This window comes from Peromyscus maniculatus, chromosome 11, assembly GCF_049852395.1.
Source record: "Peromyscus maniculatus bairdii isolate BWxNUB_F1_BW_parent chromosome 11, HU_Pman_BW_mat_3.1, whole genome shotgun sequence".
Classification (NCBI taxonomy): domain Eukaryota; kingdom Metazoa; phylum Chordata; class Mammalia; order Rodentia; family Cricetidae; genus Peromyscus; species Peromyscus maniculatus.
In genome coordinates this window covers 406660-420169 of record NC_134862.1, presented here as the reverse complement: position 1 = coordinate 420169, position 13510 = coordinate 406660, and positions in this window count along the sequence as shown.

Here is a 13510-nt window from a genome sequence, read left to right as displayed (position 1 = left end):
GAACCCTAGTGTGCCATGCAAGAAAAACACTCTGTTTTAGAGAAAACAGCATTCTTGCACTCTACTGTGTTTCCTATAGGTCCCGTACAGTGAGCTAGCTCAGAACAAAAGAACTCTGCTTCCTACACAAACGGGGCATATCTAGTTCAACTCAGTATAGGAAACTGAGTAAAACAGGAGCTTCTCTTCAGTCCAATACACTGTACTGGCTGGGAACAGACGCGAAATCTATTTGCAATGTATATGGTTTGAATAGCACAAGTGTGCTGTTCTTAGCCTGAATGAACACTTGCTGCTACAACTTGAATCTCATCGTGATACCACTCCGTTTAGGAAGTTTAATTGAAAACTAGTGTGCCAAGCAAGAAAAACACTCTGTTTTAGAGAAAACAGCATTCTTGCACTCTACTGTGTTTCCTATAGGGCCTGTACAGTGAGCTAGCTCAGAACAAAAGAACTGTGCTTCCTACACAAACGGGGCATATCTAGTTCAACACAGTATTGAAAAATGAGTAAAACAGGAGCTTCACTTCAGTCCAATACACTGTAGTGGCTGGGAACACACGCGAATGCTATTTGCACTGTATATGGCCAGAAAAGCACAAGTGTGCTGTTCTTAGCCTGAATGAACACTTGCTGCTAGAACTTGAATCTCAACGTGATATCATTCCGTTTAGAAAGTTTAATTGAACCCTAGTGTGCCATGCAAGAAAAACACTCTGTTTTAGAGAAAACAGCATTCTTGCACTCTACTGTGTTTCTTATAGGGCCCGTACAGTGAGCTAGCTCAGAACAAAAGAACTGTGCTTCCTACACAAACGGGGCATATCTAGTTCAACTCAGTATTGGAAACTGAGTAAAACAGGAGTTTCTCTTCAGTCCAATACACTGTACTGGTTGGGAACAGACGCGAATGCTATTTGCACTCTATATGGCCAGAATAGCACAAGTGTGCTGTTCTTAGCCTGAATGAACACTTGCTGCTAGAACTTGAATCTCAACGTCATTCCACTCCTTTTAGGAAGTTTAATTGAACCCTAGTGTGCCATGCAAGAAAAACACTCTGTTTTAGAGAAAACAGCATTCTTGCACTCTACTGTGTTTCCTATAGGGCCCGTACAGTGAGCTAGCTCAGAACAAAAGAACTGTGCTTCCTACACAAACGGGTCATATCTAGTTCAACTCAGTATTGGAAACTGAGTAAAACAGGAGCTTCTCTTCAGTCCAATACACTGTACTGGCTGGGAACTGACGCGAATTCTATTTGCAATGTATATGGTTAGAATAGCACAAGTGTGCTGTTCTTAGCCTGAATGAACACTTGCAGCTAGAACTTGAATCTCATGGTGATACCACTCAGTTTAGAAAGTTTAATTGAACCCTAGTGTGCCAAGCAAGAAAAACACTCTGTTTTAGAGAAAACAGCATTCTTGCAATCTACTGTGTTTCCTATAGGGCCCGTACAGTGAGCTAGCTCAGAACAAAAGAACTGTGCTTCCTACACAAACGGGGCATATCTAGTTCAACTCAGTATTGTAAAATGAGTAAAACAGGAGCTTCACTTCAGTCCAATACACTGTAGTGGCTGGGAACAGACGCGAATGCTATTTGCACTGTATATGGCCAGAAAAGCACAAGTGTTCTGTTCTTATCCTGAATGAACACTTGCTGCTAGAACATGAATCTCAACCTGATACCATTCCGTTTAGGAAGTTTAATTGAACCCTAGTGTGCCATGCAAGAAAAACACTCTGTTTTAGAGAAAACAGCATTCTTGCACTCTACTGTGTTTCCTATAGGTCCCGTACAGTGAGCTAGCTCAGAACAAAAGAACTGTGCTTCCTACACAAACGGGGCATATCTAGTTCAACTCAGTATAGGAAACTGAGTAAAACAGGAGCTTCTCTTCAGTCCAATACACTGTACTGGCTGGGAACAGACGTGAAATCTATTTGCAATGTATATGGTTTGAATAGCACAACTGTGCTGTTCTTAGCCTGAATGAACACTTGCTGCTACAACTTGAATCTCATCGTGATACCACTCCGTTTAGGAAGTTTAATTGAACCCTAGTGTGCCAAGCAAGAAAAACACTCTGTTTTAGAGAAAACAGCATTCTTCCACTCTACTGTGTTTCCTATAGGGCCCGTACAGTGAGCTAGCTCAGAACAAAAGAACTGTGCTTCCTACACAAACGGGGCATATCTAGTTAAATTCAGTGTTGGAAACTGAGTCAAACAGGAGCTTCTCTTTGTCCAATACACTGTACTGGCTGGGAACAGACGCGAATGCTATTTGCACTGTATATGGCCAGAAAAGCACAAGTGTGCTGTTCTTAGCCTGAATGAACACTTGCTGCTAGAAATTGAATCTCAACGTGATACCATTCCGTTTAGGAAGTTTAATTGAACCCTAGTGTGCCATGCCAGAAAAACACTCTGTTTTAGAGAAAACAGCATTCTTGCACTCTACTGTGTTTCCTATAGGGCCCGTACAGTGAGCTAGCTCAGAACAAAAGAACTGTGCTTCCTACACAAACGGGGCATATCTAGTTCAACTCAGTATTGGAAACTGAGTAAAACAGGAGCTTCTCTTCAGTCCAATATACTGTACTGGCTGGAAACAGACGCGAATGCTATTTGCACTGTATATGGTTAGAATAGCACAAGTGTGCTGTTCTTGTCTTGAATGTACACTTGCTGCTAGAACTTGAATCTCAACGTGATACCACTCCTTTAAGGAAGTTTAATTGATCCCTAGTGTGCCATGCAAGAAAAACACTCTGTTTTAGAGAAAACAGCATTCTTGCACTCTACTGTGTTTCCTATAGGGCCCGTACAGTGAGCTAGCTCAGAACAAAAGAACTGTGCTTCCTACACAAACGGGGCATATCTAGTTCAACTCAGTATTGGAAAATGAGTAAAACAGGAGCTTCACTTCAGTTCAATACACTGTACTGGCTGGGAACAGACGCGAATGCTATTTGCACTGTATATGGCCAGAAAAGCACAAGTGTGCTGTTCTTGGCCTGAATGAACACTTGCTGCTAGAACTTGAATCTCAACGTGATACCATTCCATTTAGGAAGTTTAATTGAACCCTAGTGTGCCATGCAAGAAAAACACTCTGTTTTAGAGAAAACAGCATTCTTGCACTCTACTCTGTTTCTTATAGGGCCCGTACAGTGAGCTAGCTCAGAACAAAAGAACTGTGCTTCCTACACAAACGGGGCATATCTAGTTCAACTCAGTATTGGAAACTGAGTAAAACAGGAGCTTCTCTTCAGTCCAATACACTGTACTGGCTGGGAACAGACGCGAATGCTATTTGCACTGTATATGGCCAGAATAGCACAAGTGTACTGTTCTTAGCCTGAATGAACACTTGCTGCTAGAACTTGAATCTCAACGTCATTCCACTCCGTTTAGGAAGTTTAATTGAACCCTAGTGTGCCATGCAAGAAAAACACACTGTTTTAGAGAAAACAGCATTCTTGCACTCTACTGTGTTTCCTATAGGTACCGTACAGTGAGCTAGCTCATAACAAAAGAACTGTGCTTCCTACACAAACGGGGCATATCTAGTTCACCTCAGTATAGGACACTGAGTAAAACAGGAGCTTCTCTTCAGTCCAATACACTGTACTGGCTGGGAACAGACGCGAATTCTATTTGCAATGTGTATGGTTAGAATAGCACAAGTGTGCTGTTCTAAGCCTGAATGAACACTTGCTGCAAGAACTTGAATCTCATCGTGATACCACTCCGTTTAGGAAGTTTAATTGAGCCGGGCGTTGGTGGCGCACGCCTTTAATCCCAGCACTCGGGAGGCAGAGGCAGGCGGATCTTTGTGAGTTCGAGGCCAGCCTGGGCTACCAAGTGAGTTCCAGGAAAGGCGCAAAGCTACACAGAGAAACCCTGTCTCGAAAAACCAAAAAAAAAAAAAAAAAAAAGGAAGTTTAATTGAACCCTAGTGTGCCAAGGAAGAAAAACACTCTGTTTTAGAGAAAACAGCATTCTTGCACTCTAGTGTGTTTCCTATAGGGCCCGTACAGTGAGCTAGCTCAGAACAAAAGAACTGTGCTTCCTACACAAACGGGGCATATCTAGTTCAACTCAGTATTGGAAACTGAGTAAAACAGGAGCTTCTCTTCAGTCCAATACACTGTACTGGCTGGGAACAGACGCGAATTCTATTTGCACTGTATATGGTTAGAATAGCACAAGTGTGCAGCTCTTAGCCTGAATGTACACTTGCTGCAAGAACTTGAATCTCAACTGATACCACTCCTTTAAGGAAGTTTAATTGATCCCTAGTGTGCCATGCAAGAAAAACACTCTGTTTCAGAGAAAACAGCATTCTTGCACTCTACTGTGTTTCCTATAGGGCTCGTACAGTGAGCTAGCTCAGAACAAAAGAACTGTGCTTCCTACACAAACGGGGCATATCTAGTTCAACCCAGTATTGGAAAATGAGTAAAACAGGAGCTTCTCTTCAGTCCAATACACTGTACTGGCTGGGAACAGACGCGAATGCTATATGCATTCTATATGGCCAGAATAGCACAAGGGTGCTGTTCTTAGCCTGAATGAACACTTGCTGGTAGAACTTGAATCTCAACGTGATACCATTCCGTTTAGGAAGTTTAATTGAACCCTAGTGTGCCATGCAAGAAAAACACTATGTTTTAGAGAAAACAGCATTCTTGCACTCTACTGTGTTTCCTATAGGGCCCGTACAGTGAGCTAGCTCAGAACAAAAGAACTGTGCTTCCTACACAAACGGGGCATATCTAGTTCAACTCAGTATTGGAAACTGAGTAAAACAGGAGCTTCTCTTCAGTCCAATACACTGTACTGGCTGGGAACAGACGCGAATGCTATTTGCACTGTATATGGTTAGAATAGCACAAGTGTTTTGTTCTTGTCTTGAATGTACACTTGCTGCTAGAACTTGAATCTCAACGTGATACCACTCCTTTAAGGAAGTTTAATTGAACCCTAGTGTGCCATGCAAGAAAAACACTCTGTTTTAGAGAAAACAGCATTCTTGCACTCTACTGTGTTTCCTATAGGGCCCGTACAGTGAGCTAGCTCAGAACAAAAGAACTGTGCTTCCTACACAAACGGGCCATATCTAGTTCAACTCAGTATTGGAAAATGAGTAAAACAGGAGCTTCACTTCAGTCCAATACACTGTACTGGCTGGGAACAGACGCGAATGCTATTTGCACTGTATATGGCCAGAAAAGCACAAGTGTGCTGTTCTTGGCCTGAATGAACACTTGCTGCTAGAACTTGAATCTCAACGTGATACCATTCCATTTAGGAAGTTTAATTGAACCCTAGTGTGCCATGCAAGAAAACACTCTGTTTTAGAGAAAACAGCATTCTTGCACTCTACTGTGTTTCCTATAGGGCACGTACAGTGAGCTAGCTCAGAACAAAAGAACTGTGCTTCCTACACAAACGGGGCATATCTAGTTCACCTCAGTGTAGGAAACTGAGTAAAACAGGAGCTTCTCTTCAGTCCAATACACTGTACTGGCTGGGAACAGACGCGAATTCTATTTGCAATGTGTATGGTTAGAATAGCACAAGTGTGCTGTTCTAAGCCTGAATGAACACTTGCTGCTAGAACTTGAATCTCATCGTGATACCACTCTGTTTAGGAAGTTTAATTGAACCCTAGTGAGCCAAGCAAGAAAAACACTCTGTTTTAGAGAAAACAACATTCTTGCACTCTACTGTGTTTCCTATAGGGCCCGTACAGTGAGCTAGCTCAGAACAAAAGAACTGTGCTTCCTACACAAACGGGACATATCTAGTTCAACTCAGTATTGGAAACTGAGTAAAACAGGAGCTTCTCTTCAGTCCAATACACTGTACTGGCTGGGAACAGACACGAAAGCTATTTGCACTGTATATGGTTAGAATAGCACAAGTGTGCTGCTCTTAGCCTGAACGTACACTTGCTGCAAGAACTTGAATCTCAACGTGATACCACTCCTTTAAGGAAGTTTAATTGAACCCTAGTGTGCCATGCAAGAAAAACACTCTGTTTTAGAGAAAACAGCATTCTTGCACTCTAATGTGTTTCCTACAGGGACCGTACAGTGAGCTAGATCAGCACAAAAGAACTGTGCTTGCTACACAAACGGGGAATATCTAGTTCAACTCAGTATTGGAAAATGAGTAAAACAGGAGCTTCACTTCAGTCCAATACACTGTAGTGGCTGGGAACAGACGCGAATGCTATTTGCACTGTATATGGCCAGAAAAGCACAAGTGTGCTGTTCTTGGCCTGAATGAACACTTGCTGCTAGAACTTGAATCTCAACGTGATATCATTCCGTTTAGGAAGTTTAATTGAACCCTAGTGTGCCATGCAAGAAAAACACTCTGTTTTAGAGAAAACAGCATTCTTGCACTCTACTGAATTTCCTATAGGGCCCGTACAGTGAGCTAGCTCAGAACAAAAGAACTGTTCTTCCTACACAAACGGGACATATCTAGTTCAACTCAGTATTGGAAACTGAGTAAAACAGGAGCTTCTCTTCAGTTCAATACACTGTACTGGCTGGGAACAGACGCGAATGCTATTTGCACTGTATATGGCCAGAAAAGCACAAGTGTGCTGTTCTTAGCCTGAATGAACACTTTCTACTAGAACTTGAATCTCAACCTGATACCATTTCGTTTAGGAAGTTTAATTGAACCCTAGTGTGCCATGCAAGAAAAACACTCTGTTTTAGAGAAAACAGCATTCTTGCACTCTACTGTCATTCTTATAGGGCCTGTACAGTGAGCTAGCTCAGAACAAAAGAACTGTGCTTCCTACACAAACAGGGCATATCTAGTTAAATTCAGTTTTGGAAACTGAGTAAAACAGGAGCTTCTCTTCAGTCCAATACACTGTACTGGCTGGGAACAGACCCGAATGCTATTTGCACTGTATATGGTTAGAATAGCACAAGTGTCCTGTTCTTATCCCTAATGAACACTTGCTGCTAGAACTTGAATCTCAACGTGATAGCACTCCGTTTAGGAAGTTTGATTGAACCCTAGTGTGCCATGCAAGAAAAACACTCTGTTTTAGAGAAAACAGCATTCTTGCACTCTACTGTGTTTCCTATAGGGCCCGTACAGTGAGCTAGCTCAGAACAAAAGAATTGTGCTTCCTACACAAACGGGGCATATCTAGTTCAACTCAGTATTGGAAACTGAGGAAAAAAGGAGCTTCTCTTCCGTCCAATACACTGTACTGGCTGGGACCAGACCCGAAATCTATTTGCACTGTATATGGTTAGAATAGCACAAGTGTGCTGTTCTTAGCCTGAATGAACACTTGCTGCTAGAGCTTGAATCTCAACGTGATACCACTCCGTTTAGGAAGTTTCATTGAACTCTAGTGTGCCATGCAAGAAAAACACTCTGTTTTAGAGAAAACAGCATTCTTGCACTCTACTGTGTTTCCTATAGGGTCCGTACAGTGAGGTAGCTCAGAACAAAAGAACTGTGCTTCCTACACAAACGGGGCATATCTAGTTCAACTCAGTATTGGAAACTGAGTAAAACAGGACTTCTCTTCAGTCCAATACACTGTACTGGCTGGGAACAGACGCGAATGTTATTTGCACAGTATATGGCCAGAATATCACAAGTGTGGTGTTCTTAGCCTGAATGAACACTTGCTGCTAGAACTTGAATCTCAACGTGATCCCTCTCCGTTTAGGAAGTTTTATTGAACCCTAGTGTGCCATGCAAGAAAAACACTCTGTTTTAGAGAAAACAGCATTCTTGCACTCTACTGTGTTTCCTATAGGGCCCGTACAGTGAGCTAGCTCAGAACAAAAGAACTGTGCTTCCTACACAAACGGGGCATATCTAGTTCAACTCAGTATTGGAAACTGAGTAAAACAGTTGCTTCTCTAGAGTCCAATACACTGTACTGGCTGGGAATAGACGCGAATGCTATTTGCACTGTATATGGCCAGAATAGCAATAGTGTGCTGTTCTTAGCCTGAATGAACACTTGCTGCTAGAACTTGAATCTCAACGTGATACCACTCCGTTGAGGAAGTTTAATTGAACCCTAGTGTGCCATACAAGAAAAACACTCTGTTTTAGAGAAAACAGCATTCTTGCACTCTACTGTGTTTCCTATAGGGCCCGTACAGTGAGCTAGCTCAGAACAAAAGAACTGTGCTTCCTACACAAACGGCACATATCTAGTTCAACTCAGAATTGGAAACTGAGTAAAACAGGAGCTTCTCTTCAGTCCAATACACTGTACTGGCTGGGAACAGACGCGAATGATATTTGCATTGTATATGGCCAGAATAGCACAAGTGTGCTGTTCTTAGCATGAATGAACACTTGATGCTAGAACTTGAATCTCAACGTGATTCCACGCCGTTTAGGAAGTTTAAGTGAACCCTAGTGTGCCATGCAAGAAAAACACTCTGTTTTAGAGAAAACAGCATTCTTGCTCTCTACTGTGTTTCCTATAGGGCCCGTACAGTAAGCTAGCTAAGAACAAAAGAACTGTGCTTCCTACACAAACGGGGCATATCTACTTCAACTCAGTATTGGAAACTGAGTAACACAGGAGCTTCTCTTCAGTCCAATACACTGTAGTGGCTGGGTACAGACGCGAATGCTATTTGCACTGTATATGGCCAGAATAGCACAAGTGTGCTGTTCTTAGCCTCAATGAACACTTGCTGCTAGAACTTGAATCTCAACGTGATTCCTCTCCGTTTAGGAAGTTTAATTGAACCCTAGTGTGCCATGCAAGAAAAACACTCTGTTTTAGAGAAAACAGCATTCTTGCACTCTACTGTGTTTCCTATAGGGCCGGTACAGTGTGCTAGCTCTGAACAAAAGAACTGTGCTTCCTACACAAACGGGGCATATCTAGTTCAACTCAGTATTGGAAACTGAGTAAAACAGGAGCTTCTCTTCAGTCCAATACACTGTAGTGGCTGGGAACAGACGCGAATGCTATTTGCACTGTATATGGCCAGAATAGCACAAGTGTGCTGTTCTTAGCATGAATGAACACTTGCTACTAGAACTTGAATCTCAACGTGTTTCAACTCCGTTTAGGAAGTTTAATTGAACCCTAGTGTGCCATGCAAGAAAAACACTCTGTTTTAGAGAAAACAGCATTCTTGCACTCTACTGTGTTTCCTATAGGGCCCGTACAGTGAGCTAGCTCAGAACAAAAGAACTGTGCTTCCTACACAAACGGGGCATATCTAGTTCAACTCAGTATTGGAAACGGAGTAAAACAGGAGCTTCTCTTCAGTCCAATACACTGTACTGGCTGGGAACAGACGCGAATGCTATTGGCACTGTATATGGCCAGAATAGCACAAGTGTGCTGTTCTTAGCCTGAATGAACACTTGCTGCTAGAACTTGAATCTCAACGTGATACCACTCCGTTTAGGAAGTTTAATTGAACCCTAGTGTGCCATGCAAGAAAAACACTCTGTTTTAGTGAAAACAGCATTCTTGCACTCTACTGTGTTTCCTATAGGGCCCGTACAGTGAGCTAGCTCAGAACAAAAGAACTGTGCTTCCTACACAAACGGGGCATATCTAGTTCAACTCAGTATTGGAAACTGAGGAAAAAAGGAGCTTCTCTTCAGTCCAATACACTGTACTGGCTGGGAACAGCTGCGAATTCTATTTGCACTGTATATGGTTAGAATTGCACAAGTGTGCTGTTCTTAGCCTGAATGAACACTTGCTGCTAGAACTTGAATCTCAACGTGATACCACTCCGTTTAGGAAGTTTAATTGAACCCTAGTGTGCCATGCAAGAAAAACACTCTGTTTTAGAGAAAACAGCATTCTTGCACTCTACTGTGTTTCCTATAGGGCCCGTACAGTGAGCTAGCTCAGAACAAAAGAACTCTGCTTCCTACACAAACGGGGCATATCTAGTTCAACTCAGTATTGGAAACTGAGTAAAACAGGAGCTTCTCTTCAGTCCAATACACTGTACTGGCTGGGAACAGACACGAAAGCTATTTGCACTGTATATGGTTAGAATAGCACAAGTGTGCTGCTCTTAGCCTGAACGTACACTTGCTGCAAGAACTTGAATCTCAACGTGATACCACTCCTTTAAGGAAGTTTAATTGAACCCTAGTGTGCCATGCAAGAAAAACACTCTGTTTTAGAGAAAACAGCATTCTTGCACTCTAATGTGTTTCCTACAGGGCCCGTACAGTGAGCTAGATCAGCACAAAAAAACTGTGCTTGCTACACAAACGGGGAATATCTAGTTCAACTCAGTATTGGAAAATGAGTAAAACAGGAGCTTCACTTCAGTCCAATACACTGTAGTGGCTGGGAACAGACGCGAATGCTATTTGCACTGTATATGGCCAGAAAAGCACAAGTGTGCTGTTCTTGGCCTGAATGAACACTTGCTGCTAGAACTTGAATCTCAACGTGATATCATTCCGTTTAGGAAGTTTAATTGAACCCTAGTGTGCCATGCAAGAAAAACACTCTGTTTTAGAGAAAACAGCATTCTTGCACTCTACTGAATTTCCTATAGGGCCCGTACAGTGAGCTAGCTCAGAACAAAAGAACTGTTCTTCCTACACAAACGGGACATATCTAGTTCAACTCAGTATTGGAAACTGAGTAAAACAGGAGCTTCTCTTCAGTACAATACACTGTACTGGCTGGGAACAGACGCGAATGCTATTTGCACTGTATATGGCCAGAAAAGCACAAGTGTGCTGTTCTTAGCCTGAATGAACACTTGCTACTAGAACTTGAATCTCAACCTGATACCATTTCGTTTAGGAAGTTTAATTGAACCCTAGTGTGCCATGCAAGAAAAACACTCTGTTTTAGAGAAAACAGCATTCTTGCACTCTACTGTCATTCTTATAGGGCCTGTACAGTGAGCTAGCTCAGAACAAAAGAACTGTGCTTCCTACACAAACAGGGCATATCTAGTTAAATTCAGTTTTGGAAACTGAGTAAAACAGGAGCTTCTCTTCAGTCCAATACACTGTACTGGCTGGGAACAGACCCGAATGCTATTTGCACTGTATATGGTTAGAATAGCACAAGTGTCCTGTTCTTATCCCTAATGAACACTTGCTGCTAGAACTTGAATCTCAACGTGATAGCACTCCGTTTAGGAAGTTTGATTGAACCCTAGTGTGCCATGCAAGAAAAACACTCTGTTTTAGAGAAAACAGCATTCTTGCACTCTACTGTGTTTCCTATAGGGCCCGTACCGTGAGCTAGCTCAGAACAAAAGAATTGTGCTTCCTACACAAACGGGGCATATCTAGTTCAACTCAGTATTGGAAACTGAGGAAAAAAGGAGCTTCTCTTCCGTCCAATACACTGTACTGGCTGGGACCAGACCCGAATTCTATTTGCACTGTATATGTTTAGAATAGCACAAGTGTGCTGCTCTAAGCCTGAATGTACATTTGCTGCTAGAGCTTGAATCTCAACGTGATACCACTCCTTTTAGGAAGTTTAATTGAACTCTAGTGTGCCATGCAAGAAAAACACTCTGTTTTAGAGAAAACAGCATTCTTGCACTCTACTGTGTTTCCTATAGGGTCCGTACAGTGAGGTAGCTCAGAACAAAAGAACTGTGCTTCCTACACAAACGGGGCATATCTAGTTCAACTCAGTATTGGAAACTGAGTAAAACAGGACTTCTCTTCAGTCCAATACACTGTACTGGCTGGGAACAGACGCGAATGTTATTTGCACAGTATATGGCCTGAATATCACAAGTGTGGTGTTCTTAGCCTGAATGAACACTTGCTGCTAGAACTTGAATCTCAATGTGATCCCTCTCCGTTTAGGAAGTTTTATTGAACCCTAGTGTGCCATGCAAGAAAAACACTCTGTTTTAGAGAAAACAGCATTCTTGCACTCTACTGTGTTTCCTATAGGGCCCGTACAGTGAGCTAGCTCAGAACAAAAGAACTGTGCTTCCTACACAAACGGCACATATCTAGTTCAACTCAGAATTGGAAACTGAGTAAAACAGGAGCTTCTCTTCAGTCCAATACACTGTACTGGCTGGGAACAGACGCGAATGATATTTGCATTGTATATGGCCAGAATAGCACAAGTGTGCTGTTCTTAGCATGAATGAACACTTGCTGCTAGAACTTGAATCTCAACGTGATTCCACGCCATTTAGGAAGTTTAATTGAACCCTAGTGTGCCATGCAAGAAAAACACTCTGTTTTAGAGAAAACAGCATTCTTGCTCTCTACTGTTTTTCCTATAGGGCCCGTACAGTAAGCTAGCTCAGAACAAAAGAACTGTGCTTCGTACACAAACGGGGCATATCTAGTTCAACTCAGTATTGGAAACTGAGTAACACAGGAGCTTCTCTTCAGTCCAATACACTGTAGTGGCTGGGTACAGACGCGAATGCTATTTGCACTGTATATGGCCAGAATAGCACAAGTGTGCTGTTCTTAGCCTCAATGAACACTTGCTGCTAGAACTTGAATCTCAACGTGATTCCTCTCCGTTTAGGAAGTTTAATTGAACCCTAGTGTGCCATGTTAGAAAAACACTCTGTTTTAGAGAAAACAGCATTCTTGCACTCTACTGTGTTTCCTATAGGGCCGGTACAGTGAGCTAGCTCTGAACAAAAGAACTGTGCTTCCTACACAAACGGGGCATATCTAGTTCAACTCAGTATTGGAAACTGAGTAAAACAGGAGCTTCTCTTCAGTCCAATACACTGTAGTAGCTGGGAACAGACGCGAATGATATTTGCACTGTATATGGCCAGAATAGCACAAGTGTGCTGTTCTTAGCATGAATGAACACTTGCTACTAGAACTTGAATCTCAACGTGATACCACTCCGTTTAGGAAGTTTAATTGAACCCTAGTGTGCCATGCAAGAAAAACACTCTGTTTTAGAGAAAACAGCATTCTTGCACTCTACTGTGTTTCCTATAGGGCCCGTACAGTGAGCTAGCTCAGAACAAAAGAACTGTGCTTCCTACACAAACGGGGCATATCTAGTTCAACTCAGTATTGGAAACGGAGTAAAACAGGAGCTTCTCTTCAGTCCAATACACTGTACTGGCTGGGAACAGACGCGAATGCTATTGGCACTGTATATGGCCAGAATAGCACAAGTGTGCTGTTCTTAGCCTGAATGAACACTTGCTGCTAGAACTTGAATCTCAACGTGATACCACTCCGTTTAGGAAGTTTAATTGAACCCTAGTGTGCCATGCAAGAAAAACACTCTGTTTTAGTGAAAACAGCATTCTTGCACTCTACTGTGTTTCCTATAGGGCCCGTACAGTGAGCTAGCTCAGAACAAAAGAACTGTGCTTCCTACACAAACGGGGCATATCTAGTTCAACTCAGTATTGGAAACTGAGGAAAAAAGGAGCTTCTCTTCAGTCCAATACACTGTACTGGCTGGGAACAGCCGCGAATTCTATTTGCACTGTATATGGTTAGAATTGCACAAG